The sequence below is a fragment of the Cibotium barometz genome, chromosome 18, assembly GCF_041138505.1.
Source record: "Cibotium barometz isolate CiBa-2024 chromosome 18, ASM4113850v1, whole genome shotgun sequence".
Lineage (NCBI taxonomy): Eukaryota > Viridiplantae > Streptophyta > Polypodiopsida > Cyatheales > Cibotiaceae > Cibotium > Cibotium barometz.
The window spans coordinates 32312992-32334024 of NC_141063.1; positions in this window are offsets into that span (position 1 = coordinate 32312992).

Here is a 21033-nt window from a genome sequence, read left to right on the forward strand (position 1 = left end):
TGTTGGGAAAATTTAAAGAGGAGATCTTAAGTGCTGTTCGAGCTCCAGTAAGGGACGTTATGGCTATAGAGCCATAGCTGCCTACTATGCAAGCCAGTGCGCAAAGTCCACCCCGATCAAATATATGGTGTGGGAAATGTCATGGCTATGGCCACTTGGCTACAGAGTGTCCTACTGGATCTCGAGTCGTACCTGATCAACCACGAATCTTGTTTTGTACTTATTGCTTGAAAAACAATCATACAGAGGAAAATTGCTTCATTAAGCAAGCACATGAGAGAAGGCAAGGCGCAGGGGATGAACACTAATTTTAATTTCATGGATAAGAATAATATTACTTATGAAATTGGACCTCCACCTCGACCTTTCATGCAAAGAGGAATCCCAGAACCCTATAAGCAACAATTGCAGCAAGGATTACCCGCACAAGCCCGACCTCCATTTTCACGAGGGCGAGGGCAAGGTGGAATGAGGGGACAAAGACCAGGGTCACCATATCACCCATATTTTTGCCAGGGTTATCAAGGATATGGAAGTCCTAATACAATTACCCAAGGGATAGTGATTTGTTGAAACTGCCACCAAGAAGGCCACATTGCTGCATATTGCCCGAATGCAAGGGTACACCAAGATTATGTTCCTTTATGCAGGCAATGCAGTGAGGAGGGCCACGAGGAGAAAGATTGCCCTAAAAGTAATGCAAAGTTAATAGGGGACAAAGGGAAGCAAATTGTAGATGAGGGTCCAAGTACAAATTTAGTGGAAGTAATCCCTATAGTAGGTGCTAGGAAAGAATCGGTAGAAAGAAAATCTAGAAAGGTGACATTTTCTCATAATCATCCAATGGTGGGAGTTGTCACTAGATCCCAAGGGAAAGTGCAAGGGACTGCGGAAAGCTTGCCGAAATCAACCCAATTAGAAGGAGGAAAAGTAAGCATGCTTAAGGAGGCATCTTTAGAGGAAGTTGCAGAGAGTCAAGAGCCAGTGTCGGATGAGAAATCGTCTGATCAACCTCCCATAGCACGCGTAGGAAAAGGCCCTCACTTCCAACTTGGTGTAACACCTTTCCCTGATAGATTAAAAGTACCACGTACTAAGAAGGTCGGGATAGGTGCTAAAGTTGATCCAAAACCTCAATTTGATTTATTGGGATATATATTGGAACGGTGTGAGGTGTCTATTAGTCTACCTACATTAGCGGAGATCTCTCCAATATGTCGAAAGCAGATGTATCAACAACGACTTGCACGTCGACGTTCGCGGGTGAGAAAAGAAGTGACCCCTAAAGAACCTTTGGAAACAGGAGTGCAAGCAGTTGATATGTTTATGGATTCTGAGGCTCCGACTATTATGGTAGAAATTGGACATCATCAGGTCATGGGGGTACAGCTAGAGATGGAGGAGCTGCGGTGAATCTCATGACTGAGCACACAATGGAAGAGTTGGGCCTAAAGGGTTTAGAGCCCACAAATATCATGTTGCGAGTAGCAGATCAACGTCGAGTGAAACCATTAGGTCTGCTTCAAGGAGTAAAGACTATAATAGCTGGATTGGAGTTTTGCATTACCTATCTAGTAGTGCGACCGCATTCCTATGGTGCAGCATTTCCAATCTTGGTAGGATGACCTTGGTTAGTACAAGCTCGATGTGTTCAAAATTGGCATAAAGGGATAATAACCATAGGTCCACGCACGGATAGAGTTCAATTGAGGGTTGTGTCTAAATAATTCTTGAGGGAGTTCACTAAACCACCTTCTATAACCGAAGAAATGATGGGATATGGAAGTGATACATTCGTTGGTGAGGAAGTAGTCCAAGAACGCTTTGCATTAAATAAAAGATAAGTATGCTCGTTTTCTTCAAAATGGGTATCAAATGCAAATGGTTGATACGGACGAGCCTATAATGCAAAAGAGAGAGTGCTCTAACTTTGCTTTGAATGCTGGTATGGGAGAATATCGAGTGCATTTTTCTTCGGAGAATGACTTTGACAATGACATTACCGATTGGTTGTCATCACCAGAGGAGTGTGTAGTGGATTGCTTTTGCATGGATACAATCAAGCAGAGGAGAGCAGACGATGGGGATAAAGCAAGGCACCAAGAGCTATATGCCCTTATTGAGAAATTGCAAGAGCAGTTAGAGCTAGAACGAGTTTTTTCTAATGAGTCGATGGACGCATTATTAAAGAAGGTGAAGCTTCTAGAGGAAGATAAGGGACGAGCTGAGATAAAAATTAGACATTTGCAAGATTTGACCTTGCAACTTGAAGAGTGCCGTCATGAAGAAGAAACTTCTTGGGAAGCCTTACTTCGAGAAAAAGATCGTGAGATTGGTCGTTGTCGACAAGAACTCAAACATAATGTGAGGTATACTCGAAAGTTGCTCAGAGAATGTGAGAGATATAAGCAAAAAGATAACAAGAGTGAGGATGGCTCGTCGTTGCAAAAGATGAGTAGAAGGAAAAATAAGTCATTTTCCAGAGAGTTCTTGGAAACACAATACAATGAAACAATAGGAGGTGATGGAGGAGAGTTCAATGATTGGACTAATTCCAAGGTGATTGAGGTAGTGAGGGATGCTTTTATGGTCCAAATTGAGGAGCCTATCAATGATGAAGAGGAAATAGACCCTTCAAGCATGTGGAGGGGACCCACCCCCACAATGAACTGATTCCAATAGGAGGTGATGGAGGAGAGTTCAATGATTGGACTGATAACAAGGTGATTGAGGTAGTGAGGGATGCTTTTATGGTCCAAATTGAGGAGCCTATCAATGATGAAGAGGAAATAGACCCTTCAAGCATGTGGAGGGGACCCACCCCCACACGCATGCAAAGTTTGGTTCCCATCATGTTTGGGTATGATGGTATGGGGAAGAGCGAGATTTTCCATGGCCTCTTAAGCACCAAGAGACTTGAAAAATCTGCCCTAGGCGCTAATTGCTAACCTAAACATGCTCCAATGGGTATCAAACATTGCAAGCATGTGGGGGTGGGCTCCCCCCACACGCGTGGAAAGTTTGGTTGCAGCTCATAGCATGTTTGGGTATGATGGTATAGGGAAGAGCGGGATTTCGCATGGCCTTTTAAGAACCAAGAGACTTGAAAAACCCGCACTGGGCGGCGGCGCTAATTGCTAACCCAGACATGCTCCCATAATGACCAAAATTTGCACGCATGTGGGCCCACATGTTTGCAAAGTTTGGTCCCCATCAAAGCATGTTTGGGTATGATTGTATGGGGAAGATGGAGATTTTCCATGGCCTTTGACGCACCAAGAGACTTGAAAAATCGGCACTTGACACTAATTGCTAACCCAAACATGCTTCAATGGTGACCAAACTTTGCAAGCATGTGGGGGTGGATCCTTCTTGCATGCTTTCAAAGTTTGGTCCCTACATATGTTTGGGTACGATGGTATAGGGAAGAGCGGGATTTTCCATGGTCTCTTAAGCACCAAGAGACCTTAAAAATCCACATTGGGCGCTAATTGCTAACCCAAATATGCTCTGATGGTGACCAAACTTTGCAATCATGTGGGCATGGGTCCCCCCCACATGCTTGCAATGTTTAGCCATTGAAAATACCGCTATTCCCCATACCGTTGTACCCAATCATGCTCCGATGGGGACTAAACTTTGCAAGCATGTGGGGGAGACCCATGCTCACATGCTTGCAAAGTTAAGTCACCATCCGAGCATGTTTGGGTTAGCAATTAGCACCCAGTGTGGATTTTTCAAGTCTCTTGGGAGGCCATGGAAAATCCTACTCTTCCCCATACCATCGTACCCAAACATGCTCCGATGGGGACCAAAATTTGGAAGCATGTGGAGAGGACCCACCCCCACACACATACAAAGTTTGGTGCCATGTTTGGGTATGATGGTATGAGGAAGAGCGAGATTTTCGTGGCCTCTTAAGCACCAAGAGACTTGAAAAATCTACCTAGGTGCTAATTGCTAGCCTAAACATGCTCCAATGGGTATCAAACATTGCAAGCATGTGGGGGTGGGTTCCCCCCACACGTGTGGAAAGTTTGGTCGCCATCGGAGCATGTTTGGGTATGATTGTCTGGGGAAGAGCGGGATTTTCCACTGCCTCTTAAACACCAAGAGACTTAGAAAACCCGCACTGGGCAGCGCTAATTACTAACCCAAACATGCTCCCATGGTGACCAGATTTTGCAAGCATGTGGGCCCACATGTTTGCAAAGTTTGGTCCCCATCAGAGCATGTTTGGGTATGATTGTATGGGGAAGATAGAGATTTTCCATGGCGTTTGATGCACCAAGAGACTTGAAAAATCGGCACTAGGCACTAATTGCTAACCCAAACATGCTTCGATGGGTGGTGACCAAACTTTGCAAGCATGTGGGGGTGGGTCCCCCCCAAATACTTGCAAAATTTGGTCCCTAAATCAGAGTTTGTTTGGGTACGATGGTATAGGGAAGAGCAGGATTTTCCATGGCCTCTTAAGCACCAAGAGACCTTCAAAATCCACATTGGGCGTTAATTGCTAACCCAAACATGCTCCGATGGTTGGTGACCAGACTTTGCAAGCATGTGGGCATGGGTTCCCCCCACATGTTTGCAAAGTTTGGCCATTGAGAATACTGGTGTTCCCCATACCATCATACCCAATCATGCTCCGATGGGGACCAAACTTTGCAAGCATGTGGGGGTGACCCATGCTCACATGCTTGCAAAGTTTAGTCACCATCCGAGCATGTTTGGGTTAGCAATTAGCGCCCAGTGTGGATTTTTCAAGTCTCTTGGGAGGCAATGGAAAATCCTACTCTTCCCCACACCTTCGTACCCAAACATGCTCCGATGGGGACCAAACTTTGGAAGCATGTGGAGGGGACCCACCCCCACATGCATACAAAGTTTGGTTCCCATCGGAGCATGTTTGGGTATGATGGTATGGGGAAGAGTGAGATTTTCCATGGCCTCTTAAGCACCAAGAGACTTGAAAAATCTGCCCTAGGTGCTAATTGCTAACCTAAACATGCTCCAATGGGTATCAAACATTGCAAGCATGTGGGGGTGGGTTCCTCCCACACGCGTGGAAAGTTTGGTCGCCATTCGGAGCATGTTTGGGTATGATGGTATGGGGAAGAGCGGGATTTTCCAATGGGCGGCGCTAATTACTAACCCAAACATGCTCCCATGGTGACCAAATTTTGCAAGCATGTGGGCCCACATGTTTGCAAAGTTTGGATTCCATCAGAGCATGTTTGGGTATGAATGGACTTGAAAACTCTGCCCTAGGCGCTAATTGCTAACCTAAACATGCTCCAATGGGTATCAAACATTGCAAGCATGTGGGGGTGGGATCCCTCCACACGCGTGGAAAGTTTGGTCGCCATTCGGAGCATGTTTGGGTATGATGGTGTGGGGAAGAGCGGGATTTTCCATGGCCTCTTAAGCACCAAGAGACTTGAAAAACCCGCACTGGGCTGTGCTAATTGCTAACCCAAACATGCTCCCATGGTGACCAAAATTTGCAAGCATGTGGGCCCACATGTTTGCAAAGTTTGGTCCCCATCAGAGCATGTTTGGGTATAATTGTATGGGGAAGATGGAGATTTTCCATGGCGTTTGACACACCAAGAGACTTGAAAAATCGGCACTGGGCACTCATTGCTAACCCAAACATGCTTCGATGGTGATCAAACTTTGCACGAATGTGGGGGTGCCCCCCCCCCCCCCCCCCGCATGCTTGCAAAGTTTGGTCCCTACATCAGAGGATGTTTGGGTACGATGGTATAGGGAAGAGCGGGATTTTCCATGGCCTCTTAAGCACCAAGAGATCTTAAAAATCCACATTGGGTGCTAATTGCTAACCCAAACATGCTTCGATGGTGGCCAAACTTTGCAAGCATGCGGGCATGGGTTCCCCCCACATGCTAGCAAAGTTTGGCCATTGAAAATACCGCTATTACCCATACCATCGTACTCAATCATGCTACGATGGGAACCAAACTTTGCAAGCATGTGGGGGAGACCCATGCTCACATGCTTGCAAAGTTAAGTCACCATCCGAGCATGTTTGGGTTAGCAATTAGCGCCCAGTGTGGATTTTTCAAGTCTCTTGGGAGGCCATGGAAAATCCTACTCTTCTCCATACCATCGTACCCAAACATGCTCCGATGGGGACCAAACCTTGGAAGCATGTGGAGGGTGTTGAGATATTCAAGCTCGATGTCAGTATGAGCCAGCTATGCTATGTGCTGGCAGATTAGGTAGGAACATGTGTGAGACATAAATGACCGCGTGTCAAGCTGGTCATAGTGTGTGGACATTAGCTAGGGTTAGTAGAGTGTGGACACAACTCATTGTGTGTTGTGTGGATTATGGATTAGTGCATTATGCTTTGTGTGAGAGAGGACATGGCTTCCCTCGTCGATGGTTAGGGTTTGGAATAGACATTAGGGTTTGCTCCTGTGTGTGTGTCTCCTCCTCCTCTACCGTTCTTTCAACATGGTATCTGATGCTATGCTCATACACATTCAGGATGCTGAGAATCCCAAAGATGCATGGGATACTTTGGTCAAAATGTTTGATACAGATACGAGTGCTCGCAAGTCTCAATTGCGACAGCAGATACACAATGTGAAAAGAAATAAAAGGAGCATACATGATTATGTGCAAGAAATCAAGAAGTTTGCAGATGCATTGGCCACAATAAATGCCCCCATGCCTGATGATGATTTGGTGGATATTACCTTGCGTGGTCTTGGCAAGGAATACAAATCCTTTGATACATCTATCTCAGTGAGGAGTACAGGTTTACCCGACTTCGATGAGTTGGTTTCACTCTTGTTGGTTGAGGAAATCAAGCTCAGTGATTCATTTTTGGATGCATCTTCTAGCCATGATGATGGCAGAAATCAGGCATTTTACTCGCAGAGAGGTTTTAGAGGCAGGGGGAGATTCGCATCACGTGGACGTGGTGGTAATGGTCGTGGATGGCAGGATAGACCTCCACAACAGAATTTTCAGCCTTCTTATGGTGCTCGAGGTGGTCGTGGTTATGCACCTCAGCGAGGCAGAGGTACCCCCCGTGGAAGAGGACGTTGGCAAGGCCAACAAAATTCTATGCAAGATGTTGAATGCCATTATTGTGGCAAATATGGTCATATGGCGAGAGATTGCTTTCGCAAACAGAATGATTTGAGAGGGGGAAGAGCACAACGTGGTGGTCATTATGGTGGAAACTATGCACAACATGGTGGCAACTATGCATCAAGTAGCAATGATGGAACTGCAAATCATTTGTTTGCCATGAAGCATGTTGTGGGTTCTATGACAACAAATGCTGAGAATGATGATACATGGTATATGGACTCAGGAGCATCAAATCATATGACATGCCATGGTGAATGGTTTGAGCACATGAAGCCAATGGATGTCAAAGGCTATGTGGAAACAGGTGATGATACCCAGCATGTCATTACACATGTTGGAAGTGTACCATTGGTCATGCATAATGGTCAGACAAAGTCTATGTCAGATGTGCTGTATGTGCCTTCGATCACTAAAAGCTTGGCCTCAGTTGGTCAAATGGTAGAACAGGGATTACAGGTTAGATTCAATGAGCATGGATGCTTCGTTGAAGACTTTAAACATGGATGTAGAGTGATTGCTAAAGGCAAGAAAGAAGGAAGACTGTTTAAGCTGGATGCTGGAATTCCTGAGCTAAAATCAGCCATGTTCTCAAAGAGCAGGAATGTGGTACAGGATATTGATATGTGGCATAAGAGGATTGGCCATGTAAATATACAGAGATTAAAGAACATGCAAACAAGAGGCATTGTCAATGGATTGCCTAGGTTCAAATATGATGGACATATGCATGTTTGTGAAGCCTGTCAGTTTGGGAAGCAGGCAAGATTGAGATTTCCTAGAGAAGGAAATATGAGTAACAGGCCACTTGAGATCGTGCACAGTGATGTATGGGGTCCTGCACAAAACCCATCTATCAAAGGCAGCTTATACTATGTTACATTCATTGATGACTTTAGCAGGATGACATGGATATACTTTCTCAGGGAGAAGAGTGAAGTATTGGAAAAATTCATGGATTTCAAAGCTTTTGCAGAAAAGCAGTATGGCTGTTGGATTAAATGTCTGAGGACAGATGGAGGTGGTGAATACACCTCAAAAGCTTTTGAGCATTTCTTGAGGAAGCATGGAATAAGGAGACAATTGACATGCAGGTATACACCTCAGCAGAATGGTGTGGCTGAGAGAAAGAATAGAGTTATATGTGAAGTGGCAAGGGCCATGCTTAATGAAAAGAGCATGCCAGATTACTATTGGGCAGAAGCATGTGCTACTGCAGTTTATATATTGAACAAAACACCTACAGCAGCCATTCATGGAAGCACGCCAGAGATGCGGCTCACAGGTTACAGGCCAGACATTGGACATCTTAAAGTTTTTGGATGCATAGCTTATGTGCATGTGCCTGATGAAAGAAGAAGGAAGTTGGATCCTAAGGCAGAGAAATGTATATTTGTTGGATATGCACAGGATCGAAAAGCCTACAAGTGTTATAATCCACAAACTAGACAAGTGGTCATCTCACGTGATGTGGTGTTTGATGAGCTTGCTAGTTGGTATAAAGCAAAAGATGAAGGTGTTATTGAGTCACTGGAAGCAGATGTGCCTGTGAACTTGCCATCACAAGCAAGTTCTAGTTCAACTACTATGTCTGGGCCAGCAGCAGAAGCTGAGAGCAGCAGTGTACGTCCATGGTCAGGACGTTTGAGGCATGAAAGTGTAAGCACTGGGAGTAGTGCTATGGATAAAGGCAAAAAGAAAGTCGAAGGAATTGGAATCACAGGATATGAGTCATCCAGTTCTGAAAGTTTGGATGAGGAGCTTGGCATACCTGTTCTACGCACACCTGGTGCTAGACAGGACAGATATGTGCCACCACATGCTAGAGTCACAGGTGTACAGAGTGACCCGCATGCATTGCGGAGATCCCAGAGGGTCAGATATCCTGTTGACAGGTTGACATACAGAGATTTTGCTATGCACTATGCATATATGACATCTATGGTAAAGCATGTGGAACCTACATGCTACACAGAGGCTGTTGGAGAGCATGTATGGGAAAAAGCAATGGATGTGGAGATGGACGCATTGGTCCATAATGATACATGGGATTTGGTTGCACTACCAAAGGACAAGAATGTTATTGGATGTAAATGGGTTTACAAAGTGAAGTGCAAATTTGATGGTTCTATTGAAAGACATAAGGCAAGATTGGTAGCAAAGGGTTATGCACAGACCCATGGATTGGATTATGATGAGACGTTTAGCCCAGTGGCTAAGATGGGCACAGTGAGAGCAGTCATTGCTATGGCTGCAGCTAATGGCTGGGAAATGCATCAGATGGATGTTAAGAATGCATTTCTGAATGGAGACTTACAAGAGGAAGTGTACATGGCACAGCCAGAAGGGTATGTACACCCTAGATATCCCACTCACGTATGCAGGTTGAAAAAGGCATTGTATGGTCTAAAGCAAGCACCTCGTGCTTGGAGTGATAAGATGAGCAGATATCTTATCTCACTTGGTTTTCAGACTTCTACAGCAGATTCTTCACTCTATGTGAAGAAGACACAGCATGGGATTGTGTTACTAGTCATCTATGTGGATGACTTGATTATTACAGGTGATCATGGTGCCGATGTGATGCATGTCAAGAAAGCCTTGAGTGGGCAATTTGACATGAAAGATCTTGGTGAGTTGAGATACTTCCTTGGCATTGAAGTGGTGAAAGATCATGCAGGTACTTGGTTAGTACAGCGCCAATATGCATTGGATATGTTGGCAAAGTATGGCATGACAGGGTGTAAGCCTATGAGTATACCATTGGAGCAAAATGTAAAGTTGTGGGCTGATTATGGCGAGGAATTGGATGATCCTTCCATGTACAGGAAGATGGTTGGTAGTCTCATATACATGACTATCACACGCCCAGATTTGAGTTATGCAGTGGGGCTAGTGAGCCAGTTTATGCAGAGCCCCAGGAAACCACATTTGGATGCAGTGAGACGCATCATGAGATATGTGAAAACCACAGCACATTATGGTCTATTTTATGAGAGTGGTAAAAGCTTGGACATTCATGGCTACACAGATGCTGATTGGGCAGGTAGCGCATATGACAGGAGGTCTACTAGCGGATATGCTTTTACACTTGGAAGTGCCGTGGTGAGTTGGAGTAGCAAAAAGCAACCTACAGTTGCTTTGTCCAGTACAGAGGCTGAGTACAGAGGAGCAGCTATTGCTACTTGTGAGGCTATATGGTTAAAGAGTCTCTTGGCAAATTTATGTGAGCCTCTTGATGGCAAAGTTGTCATACATTGTGACAACATGAGCAGTATACAGTTGGCAAAGAATCCAGTATTTCATGCGAGGACCAAACACATAGAGGTCCATTATCACTTTGTCAGAGAAAAGGTGCTGGATGGTACAGTTGATCTTCACTATGTGAAGACTGATGAGCAGGTGGCTGATATCTTCACGAAGCCACTTAGCAGGGAGAAGTTTGAGTACTTCCGGACTATGTTAGGAGTACATGGGATGAGCTTGAGGGGGAGTGTTGAGAGTCTTGATATCCCAAGCTCATCTACATCTTCATCGGCAGTACATCATGAGCTTGAGAGGGGCTGTTGAGATATTCAAGCTCGATGTCAGTATGAGCCAGCTATGCTATGTGCTGGCAGATTAGGTAGGAACATGTGTGAGACATAAATGACCGCGTGTCCAGCTGGTCATAGTGTGTGGACATTAGCTAGGGTTAGTAGAGTGTGGACACAACTCATTGTGTGTTGTGTGGATTATGGATTAGTGCATTATGCTTTGTGTGAGAGAGGACATGGCTTCCCTCGATGGTTAGGGTTTGGAATAGACATTAGGGTTTGCTCCTGTGTGTGTGTCTCCTCCTCCTCTACCGTTCTTTCAACAGAGGGGATCCACCCCCACATGCATACGAAGTTTGGTCCCCATTAGAGCATGTTTGGGTATGATGGTATGGGGAAGAGCGAGATTTTCCATGGTCGCTTAAGCACCAAGAGACTTGAAAAACCGGCACTGGGCGGTGCTAATTGCTAACCCAAACATGCTCCCATGGTGACCAAAATTTGCAAGCATGTGGGCCCACATGTTTGCAAAGTTTGGTCCCCATCAGAGCATGTTTGGGTATAATTGTATGGGGAAGATGGAGATTTTCCATGGCGTTTGACGCACCAAGAGATTGAAAAATTGGCACTGGGCACTAATTGCTAACCCAAACATGCTTCTATGGTGACCAAACTTTGCAAGAATGTGGGGGTGGGCCCCCCCCGCATGCTTGCAGAGTTTGGTCCCTACATCAGAGGATGTTGAGGTACGATGGTATAGGGAAGAGCGGGACTTTCCATGGCCTCTTAAGCACCAAGAGAGCTTAAAAATTCCCATTGGGCGCTAATTGCTAACCCAAACATACGCCGATGGGGACCAAACTTTGCAAGCATGTGGAGGGAACCCACCCCCACATGCATGCAAAGTTTGGTCCCCATCAGAGCATGTTTGGGTATGATGGTATGGGGAAGAGCGAGATTTTCCATGGCCTCTTAAGCACCAAGAGACTTGAAAAATCTGCCCTAGGCGCTAATTGCTAACCTAAACATGCTCCAATGGGTATCAAACATTGCAAGCATGTGGGGGTGGGTTCCCCCTACACGTGTGGAAAGTTTGGTCGCCATTCGAGCATGTTTGGGTATGATGGTATAGGGAAGAGGGGGATTTTCCATGGCCTCTTAAGCACCAAGAGACTTGAAAAACCCGCACTGGTGTGGGGCGGTGCTAATTGCTAACCCAAACATGCTCCCATGGTGACCAAAATTTGCAAGCATGTGGGTCCACATGTTTGCAAAGTTTGGTCCTCTCATTAGAGCATGTTTGGGTATAATTTAATGGGGAAGATGGAGATTTTCCATGGCGTTTGATGACGCACCAAGAGACTTGAAAAATCAGCACTGGGCACTCATTGCTAACACAAACATGCTTCGATGGTGACCAAACTTTGCAAGAATGTGGGGGTGGGCCCCCCCGCATGCTTGCAAAGTTTGGTCCCTACATCAGAGGATGTTTGGGTACGATGGTATAGGGAAGAGCGGGATTTTCCATGGCCTCTTAAGCACCAAGAGACTTGAAAAATCTGCCCTAGGCGCTAATTGCTAACCTAAACATGCTCCAATGGGTATCAAACATTGCAAGCATGTGGGGGTGGGTTCCCCCCACATTGCAAGCATGTGGGGGTGGGTTCCCCCTACACGCAATCCCGCTCTTCCCCATACCATCATACCCAAACATGCTCCGATGGCGACCAAACTTTCCACGCGTGGGTTCCCCCCACGCGTGTGGGGGGAACCCACCCCCTTATGCTTGCAATGTTTGATACCCATTGGAGCATGTTTAGGTTAGCAATTAGCGCCTAGGGCAGATTTTTCAAGTCTCTTGGTACTTAAGAGGCCATGGAAAATCTCGCTCTTCCCCATACCATCATACCCAAACATGCTCCGATGGGGACCAAACTTTGCATGCACGTGAGGATGGGTCCCCTCCACATGCTTGCAAAGTTTGGTCCCCATCGGAGCATGTTTGGGTACGATGGTATGGGGAAGAGTAGGATTTTCCATGGCCTCTCAAGAGACTTGAGAAATCCACACTGGGCACTAATTGCTAACCCAAACATGCTCGGATGGTGACTAAACTTTGCAAGCATGTGAGCATGGGTCCCCCCCACATGCTTGCAAAGTTTGGTCCCCATCGAAGTATGATTGGGTATGATGGTATGGGGAACAGTGGTATTTTCAATGGCCAAACTTCATGTGGGGGGGACCCATGCTCACATGCCCACATGCTTGCAAAGTCTGATCACCATCGGAGCATGTTTGGGTTAGCAATTAACGCCCAATATAGATTTTTAAGGTCTCTGGGTGCTTAAGAGGCCATGGAAAATCGTGCTCTTCCCTATACCATCGTACCCAAACATCCTCTTATTTAGGGACCAAACTTTGCAAGCATGCGGGGGGGATCCACTCCCACATGCTTGCAAAGTTTGGTCACCATCGAAGCATGTTTGGGTTAGCAATTAGTGCCCAGTGCCAATTTTTCAAGTCTCTTGGTGCATCAAATGCCATGGAAAATCTCCATCTTCCCCATACAATCATACCCAAACATGCTCTGATGGGGACCAAACTTTGCAAACATGTGGGCCCACATGCTTGCAAAATTTGTTCACCATGGGAGCATGTTTGGGTTAGTAATTAGAGCCATGGAAAATCCCGCTCTTTCCCATACCATTATACCCAAACATGCTCCGATGGTGACCAAACTTTCCACGCGTGTGGGGGGAACCCACCCCACATGCTTGCAATGTTTGATACCCATTGGAGCATGTTTAGGTTAGCAATTAGCACCTAGGGCAGATTTTTCAAGTCTCTTGGTGCTTAAGAGGCCATGGAAAATCTCGCTCTTCCCCAAATCATCATACCCAAACATGCTCCGATGGGAACTAAACTTTGTATGCATGTGGGGGTGGGTCCCCTCCACATGCTTCCAAAGTTTGGTCCCCATCGGAGCATGTTTGGGTACAAAGGTGTGGGGAAGAGTAGGATTTTCCATTGCCTCCCAAGAGACTTGAAAAATCCACACTGGGCACTAATTGCTAACCCAAACATGCTCGGATGGTGACTTAACTTTGCAAGCATGTGAGCATGGGTCTCCCCCACATGCTTGCAAAGTTTGGTCCCCATCGGAGCTTGATTGGGTACGATGGTATGGGGAATAGCGGTATTTTCAATGGCCAAACTTTGCAAGCATGTGGGGGGGACCCATGCCCACATGCTTGCAAAGTTTGGTCACCATTCGGAGCATGTTTGGGTTAGCAATTAGCCCCCAATGTGGATTTTTAAGGTCTCTTGGTGCTTAAGAGGCCATGGAAAATCCCGCTCTTCCCTATACCATCGTACCCAAACATCCTCTGATGTAGAGACCAAACTTTGCAAGAATGCGAGGGGGGCCCACCCCCACATTCTTGCAAAGTTTGGTCACCATCGAAGCATGTTTGGGTTAGCATTAGTGCCCAGTGCCGATTTTTCAAGTCTCTTGGTGCGTCAAACCCCATGGAAAATCTCCATCTTCCCCATACAATTATACCCAAACATGCTCTGATGGGGACTAAACTTTGCAAACATGTGGGCCCACGTGCTTGCAAATTTTGGTCACCAGGGGAGCATGTTTGGGTTAGCAATGAGCGCCGCCTAGTGCGGGTTTTTCAAGTCTCTTGGTGCTTAAGAGGCCATGGAAAATCCCACTCTTTCCCATACCATCATACCCAAACATGCTCCGAATGGCGACCAAACTTTCCACGCGTGTGGGGGGAACCCACCCCCACATGCTTGCAATGTTTGATACCCATTGGAGCATGTTTAGGTTCGCAATTAGTGCCTAGGGCAGATTTTTCAAGTCTCTTGGTGCTTAAGAGGCCATGGAAAATCTCGCTCTTCCCCATACCATCATACCCAAACATGCTCTGATGGGGACCAAACTTTGCATGCGTGTGGGGGTGGGTCCCCTCCACATGCTTGCAAAGTTTGGTCCCCATCGGAGCATGTTTGGGTACGATGGTATGGGGAAGAGTAGGATTTTCCACGGCCTCCCAAGAGACTTGAAAAATCCACACTGGGTGCTAATTGCTAACCCAAACATGCTTGGATGGTGACTAAACTTTGCAAGCATGTGAGCATGGGTCCCCCCCACATCATCTTGCAAAGTTTGGTCCCCATCGAAGCATGATTGGGTATGATGGTATGGGGAACAGTGGTATTTTCAATGGCCAAACTTTGCAAACATGTGGTGGGGACCCATGCCCACATGCCCACATGCCCATATGCTTGCAAAGTCTGGTCACCATCGGAGCATGTTTGGGTTAGCAAATAATGCCCAATGTGGATTTTTAAGGTCTCTTGGTGCTTAAGAGGCCATGGAAAATCCTGCTCTTCCCTATACCATCGTACCCAAACATCCTCTTATTTAGGGACCAAAATTTGCAAGCATGCAGGGGGGACCCACCCCCACATGCTTGCAAAGTTTGGTCACCATCGAAGCATGTTTGGGTTGGCAATTAGTGCCTAGTGCCGATTTTTCAAGTCTCTTGGTGCATCAAACGCCATGGAGAATCTCCATCTTCCCCATACAATCATACCCAAACATGCTCTGATGGGGAACAACCTTTGCAAACATGTGGGCCCACATGCTTGCAAAATTTGGTAACCATGGGAGCATGTTTGGGTTAGTAATTAGCGCCACCCAGTGCGAGTTTTTTAAGTCTCTTGGTGCTTAAGAGGCAATGGAAAATCCCGCTCTTCCCCATACCATCATACCCAAACATGCTCCGATGGCGACCAAACTTTCCACGTGTGTGGGGGGAACCCACCCCAACATGCTTGCAATGTTTGATACCCATTGGAGCATGTGTAGGTTAGCAATTAACGCCTAGGGTATATTTTTCAAGTCTCTTGGTGCTTAAGAGGCCATGGAAAATCTCGCTCTTCCCCATACCATCATACCCAAACATGCTCCGATGGGGACCAAACTTTGCATGCGTGTGGGGGTGGGTCCCCTCCACATGCTTGCAAAGTTTGGTCCCCATCGGAGCATGTTTGTGTACGATGGTATGGGGAAGAGTTGGATTTTCCATGGCCTCCCAAGAGACTTGAAAAATCCACACTGGGTGCTAATTGCTAACCCAAACATGCTCGGATGGTGACTAAACTTTGCAAGCATGTGAGCGTGGGTCCCCCCACATGCTTGCAAAGTTTGGTCCCCATCGGATCATGATTGGGTATGATGGTATGGAGAACAGTGGTATTTTCAATGGCCAAACTTCATGTGGGGGGGACCCATGCTCACATGCCCACATGCTTGCAAAGTCTGGTCACCATCGGAGCATGTTTGGGTTACCAATTAACGCCCAATGTGTATTTTTAACATCTCTTGGTGCTTAAGAGGCCATGGAAAATCCTGCTCTTCCCTATACCATCGTATCCAAAAATCCTCTGAGTTAGGGACCAAACTTTGCAAGCATGCGGGGGGACCCACCCCCACATGCTTGCAAAGTTTGGTCACCATCGAAGCATGTTTGGGTTAGCAATTAGTGCCCAGTGCCGATTTTTCAAGTCTCTTGGTGCGTCAAACGCCATGGAAAATCTCCATCTTCCCCATACAATCATACCCAAACATGCTGTGATGGGGACAAAACTTTGCAAACATGTGGGCCCACATGCTTGCAAAATTACGGCCGCCTAGTACGGGTTTTTTAAGTCTCTTGGTGCTTAAGAGGCAATGGAAAATCCCGCTCTTCCCCATACCATCATACCCAAACATGCTCCGATGGCGACCAAACTTTCCACGCGTGTGGGGGGAACCCACCCCCACATGCTTGCAATGTTTGATACCCACCCCCACATGCTTGAAATGTTTGATACCCATTGGAGCATGTTTAGGTTAGCAATTAGCGCCTAGGGCAGATTTTTCAAGTCTCTTGGTGCTTAAGAGGCCATGGAAAGTCCCGCTCTTCCCTATACCATCGTACCCAAACATCCTCTGATGTAGAGACCAAACTTTACAAGCATGCGGGGGGGGCCCACCCCCACATTCTTGCAAAGTTTGGTCACCATCGAAGCATGTTTGGGTTAGCAATGAGTGCCCAGTGCCGATTTTTCAAGTCTCTTGGTGCGTCATCAAACGCCATGGAAAATCTCCATCTTCCCCATAAAATTATACCCAAACATGCTCTGATGAGAGGACCAAACTTTGCAAACATGTGGACCCACATGCTTGCAAATTTTGGTCACCATGGGAGCATGTTTCAGTTAGCAATTAGCACGGCCCCACACCAGTGCGGATTTTTCAAGTCTCTTGGTGCTTAAGAGGCCATGGAAAATCCCGCTCTTCCCTATACCATCATACCCAAACATGCTCCGAATGGCGACCAAACTTTCCACGCGTGTACGGGGAACCCACCCCCACATGCTTGCAATGTGGGGGGAACCCACCCCCACATGCTTGCAATGTTTGATACCCATTGGAGCATGTTTAGGTTAGCAATTAGCGCCTAGGGCAGATTTTTCAAGTCTCTTGGTGCTTAAGAGGCCATGGAAAATCTCGCTCTTCCCCATACCATCATACCCAAACATGCTCCGATGGGGACCAAACTTTGCATGTGTGTGGGGGTGGGTCCCCTCCACATGCTTGCAAAGTTTGGTCCCCATCAGAGCATGTTTGGATACGATGGTATGGGAAAAAGTAGGATTTTCCATGGCCTCCTAAGAGACTTGAGAAATCCACACTGGGCGCTAATTGCTAACCCAAACATGCTCGGATGGTGACTAAACTTTGCAAGCATGTGAGAATGGGTCCCCCTACATGCTTGCAAAGTTTGGTCCCCATCGGAGCATGATTGGGTATGATGGTATAGGGAATAGCGGTATTTTCAATGGCCAAACTTCATGTGGGGGGGACCCATGCTCACATGCCCACATGCTTGCAAAGTCTGGTCACCATCGGAGCATGTTTGTGTTAGCAATTAACGCCCAATGTGGATTTTTAAAGTCTCTTGGTGCTAAGAGGCCATGGAAAATCTTGCTCTTCCCTATACCATCGTACCCAAACATCCTCTGATTTAGGGACCAAACTTTGCAAGCATGTGGGGGGGACCCACCCCCACATGCTTGCAAAGTTTGGTCACCACATCGAAGCATGTTTGGGTTAGCAATTAGTGCCCAGTGCCGATTTTTCAAGTCTCTTGGTGCGTCAAACGCCATGGAAAATCTCCATCTACCCCATACAATCATACCTAAACATGCTCTGATGGGGAACACTACAAACATGTGGGCCTACATGCTTGCAAAATTTGGTCACCATGGGAGCATGTTTGCGTTAGTAATTAGCGCCGCCTAGTGCGGGTTTTTTAAGTCTCTTGGTGCTTAAGAGGCAATGGAAAATCCCGCTATTCCCCATACTATTATACCCAAACATGCTCCGATGGCGCCAAACTTTCCACGTGTGTGGGGGGAACCCACCCCCACACGCTTGCAATGTTTGATACCCATTGGAGCATGTTTAGGTTAGCAATTAGCGCCTAGGGCAGATTTTTCAAGTCTCTTGGTGCTTAAGAGGCCATGGAAAATCTCGCTCTTCCCCATACCAGCATACCCAAACATGCTCTGATGGGGGACCAAACTTTGTATGCGTGTGGGGTGGGTCCTCTCCATATGCTTCCAAAGTTTGGTCCCCATCGGAGCATGTTTGGGTATGATGGTATGAAGAAGAGTAGGATTTTCCATGGCCTCCCAAGAGACTTCAAAAATCCACTCTGGGGGCGCTAATTGCTAACCCAAACATGCTCGGATAGTGACTTAACTTTGCAAGCATGTGAGCATGGGTCTCCCCCACATGCTTGCAAAGTTTGGTCCCCATCGTAGAATGATTGGGTACGATGGTATGGGGAATAGCGGTATTTTCAATGGCCAAACATTGCAAGCATGTGGGGGGGACCCATGCCCACATGCTTGCAAAGTTTGGTCACCATTGGAGCATGTTTGGGTTAGCAATTAGCGCCCAATGTGGATTTTTAAGGTCTCTTGGTGCTGCTTAAGAGGCCATGGAAAATCTCGCTCTTCCCTATACCATCGTACCCAAACATCCTCTGATGTAGGGACCAAACTTTGCAAGAATGTGGGGGGGCCCACCCCCACATTCTTGCAAAGTTTGGTCACTATCGAAGCATGTTTAGGTTAGCAATGAGTGCCCAGTGCTGATTTTTCAAGTCTCTTGGTGCGTCAAACGCCATGGAAAATCTCCATCTTCCCCATACAATTATACCCAAACATGCTCTGATGGGGACCAAACTTTGCAAATATGTGGGCCCACATGCTTGCAAATTTTGGTCACCATGGGAGTATGTTTGGGTTAGCAATTAGCGCCGCCCCACACCAGTGCGGGTTTTTCAAGTCTCTTGGTGCTTAAGAGGCCATGGAAAATCCCGCTCTTCCCTATACCATCATACCCAAACATGCTCTGAATGGCGACCAAACTTTCCACGTGTGTGGGGGGAACCCACCCCCACATGCTTGCAATGTTTGATACCCATTGGAGCATGTTTAGGTTAGCAATTAGCGCCTAGGGTAGATTTTTCAAGTCTCTTGATGCTTAAGAGGCCATGGAAAATCTCGTTCTTCCTTATACCATCATACCCAAACATGCTCCGATGGGGACCAAACTTTGCATGCATGTGGGGGTGGGTCCCCTCCACATGCTTGCAAAGTTTGGTCCTTATCAGAGCATGTTTGGGTACGATGGTATGGGGAAGAGTAGGATTTTCCATGGCCTCCCAAGAGACTTGAGAAATCCACACTGGGCGCTCATTGCTAACCCAAACATGCTCGGATGGTGACTAAGCTTTGCAAGCATGTGAGCATGGGTCCCCCCACATGCTTGCAAAGTTTGGTCCCCATCGAAGCATGATTGGGTATGATGGTATGGAGAACAGTGGTATTTTCAATGGCAAAACTTCATGTGGGGGGGACCCATGCCCACATGCTTGCAAAGTCTAGTCACCATCGGAGCATGTTTGGGTTACCAATTAACGCCCAATGTGGATTTTTAAGGTCTCTTGGTGCTTAAGAGGCCATGGAAAATCCTGCTCTTCCCTATACCATCGTACCCAAAAATCCTCTGATTTAGGGACCAAACTTTGCAAGCATGCGGGGGGGACCCACCCCCACATGCTTGCAAAGTTTGGTCACCATCGAAGCATGTTTGGGTTAGCAAAAAATTGCCCAGTGCCGATTTTTGAAGTCTCTTGGTGCGTCAAACGCCATGGAAAATCTCCATCTTCCCCATACAATCATACCCAAACATGCTCTGATGGGGACAAAACTTTGCAAACATGTGGGCCCACATGCTTGCAAAATTTGGTCACCATGGGAGCATGTTTGGGTTAGTAATTAGCGCTGCCCAGTTCTGGTTTTTGAAGTCTCTTGGTCCTTAAGAGGCAATGGAAAATCCCACTCTTCCCCATACCATCATACGCAAACATGCTCCGATGGCGCCAAACTTTCCACGCGTGTGGGGGGAACCCACCCCCACATGCCTGCAATGTTTGATACCCATTGGAGCATGTTTAGGTTAGCAATTAGCGCCTAGGTCAGATTTTTCAAGTCTCTTGGTGCTTAAGAGGCCATGGAAAATCTCGCTCTTCCCCATACCATCATACCCAAACATGCTCCAATGGGGACCAAACTTTGTATGCGTGTGGGGGTGGGTCCCCGCTTCCAAAGTTTGGTCCCCATCAGAGCATGTTTGTGTACGATGGTATGGGAAAGAGTAGGATTTTCCATGGCCTCCCAAGAGTAGGATGTTTGGGTACGATGGTATGGGAAAGAGTAGGATTTTTCAAGTCTCTTGGTGCGTCAAACGCCATGGAAAATCTCCATCTTCCCCATACAATTATACCCAAACATGCTCTGATGGGGACCAAACCTTGCAAATATGTGGGCCCAGATGCTTGCAAATTTTGGTCACCATGGGAGTATGTTTGGGTTAGCAATTAGCGCCGCCCCACACCAGTGCGGGTTTTTCAAGTTTGCTTAAGAGGCCATGGAAAATCCCGCTCTTCCCTATACCATCATACCCAAACATGCTCCGAATGGCGACCAAACTTTCCACGCGTGTGGGGGGAACCCACCCCCACATGCTTGCAATGTTTGATACCCATTGGAGCATGTTTAGGTTAGCAATTAGCGCCTAGGTTAGATTTTTCAAGTCTCTTGGTGCTTAAGAGGCCATGGAAAATCTCGCTCTTCCCCATACCATTATACCCAAACATGCTCCGATGGGGACCAAACTTTGCATGCGTGTGGGGGTGGGTCCCCTCCACATGCTTGCAAAGTTTGGTCCCCA